At 41.6% G+C, this 1,605-nt stretch overlaps 1 protein-coding gene across 1 annotated transcript in view; it reads right to left on the bottom strand.

Moving 5' to 3' along the window:
• Nucleotides 1-1,605, bottom strand: part of Nvl (nuclear VCP-like) — a 52,442-nt gene that overhangs the window by 35,278 nt on the left and 15,559 nt on the right. The gene's annotated exons all lie outside the window — the stretch shown is intronic.

Raw genomic sequence — 1,605 nt, 5'->3', positions numbered from 1 at the left:
GCCCGGCTCTTTAGAAATTTAAAGCTCAAGGATCAGTCAAAGAATAACCATGAAAAAGGCAGTTCACAAAAATGCTTCTGATTGTTCTGTCCTAAGAGAACCAGATACTCTGAGAACGGAATGCATCATGGTTCTGAAATACCTTCTGAAATTCTTCTGTAAGTCAGATATATTTGCATGATACATTTAAAAGCTTTAAACGAAGCACAGTGGCACATGCTGTTAATTTTGGGCCTTGGAAAGACCAAGATTTCAAGGACATCCTAGGCAATGTCTCTAGTTCCAGGCCAGACTGGCTAGCTGAGATCCCATTTCACAAAATCAAAATAAAAATAAACATCAAACTAGAAAATACAAGTTTGCTCAAATGGTACGACTTTTTCTCTAACATAAAAATGTCAAAATTTGGCCAGATGGTGGTGGCACAAACCTTTAATCCCAGCACTCAGGAGGAAGAGGCAGGAAGATCTGAGTTTGAGGCCAGTCTAGTCTACAGGAATTCTAGGACAGCAAGAACTGTTACACACAGATTCAGCTGACCTGAGCTAGGGGGAGCACAGTGATAACAGACTGACAAATGGGGATACTGCACAGGACTGAACTAGGATCCCTAATAGAAGTGACTAAGGTGTGGCTTGGGCAATATATGGGGCCACTGGCAGTGGGTCCAGGATCTAACTCTAATGCATAAACTGACTATGTGGAGTACTTTCTCTATGGAGAGATATCCTGCTCAGCCTAGGCACTGGTGGTGGTGGTGAGGCTTGGTCCTACCCCAGTGAGGTGATAGACAGACTGAGTTAACTTCCCACGGAGGACTTACACTATCTGAAGAGCAGATGCAGGGGAGGGGAGAAGGTAGCAGAAGGGGGAACTGGGACTGGCATGCAGCTAATATTTTTAAAAATTAATGTATTTTTATAATTTATATTATTCAATATCATTTATTACAAATGAATAATTATTATTCATTAAAACACATTTCTCTATTTCACATCAGCTTCTAGTAGTCATAATGGTTATGTTTATGAGCCATTATATATTTTAGATGCAAATAAAGATGCAAAATTAAACACAGTGTGGTGGTTCACAACTGTCATTTCAACACTTGCATGGAAGCAGGAGGATCCTAAGTTCAAAGTCATCCACAGTTACACATGAATCCTGACACCAGACTGGGTTCCCTACGACCCTGTCTAAAAGGTTAGGTAGGGAAGGAAACACAACAGAAAAACTTTGTGTCACTTTTTAGTTTTTGTCACAGTGGTGACTCCTATCTGCTCAAGCACACATCATGATTTACAGGACCCTTGCTTTATACTGGACACAGTGTTAAATGTTTTCTAAGATATCTTTCATCTGGGCATGGTGGTGCATAACTATAATCACAGCACTTAGGAGGGAGGCTGAGGTAGGAAGGTTATGTGGCCAAGAATTTAAAACCAGGCTAGACAACATATCAACACACTGAGAAAAAATAGTCTTCTGATTTAAACAATCAGAAACTCCATGAGCCGGGCGGTGGTGGCGCACGCCTTTAATCCCAGCACTTGGGAGGCAGAGGCAGGTGGATCTCTGTGAGTTCGAGACCAGCCTGGTCTACAA

Source organism: Microtus ochrogaster, chromosome 6, assembly GCF_000317375.1.
Source record: "Microtus ochrogaster isolate Prairie Vole_2 chromosome 6, MicOch1.0, whole genome shotgun sequence".
Lineage (NCBI taxonomy): Eukaryota > Metazoa > Chordata > Mammalia > Rodentia > Cricetidae > Microtus > Microtus ochrogaster.
This window is presented reverse-complemented; position numbering and strand designations above follow the sequence as displayed.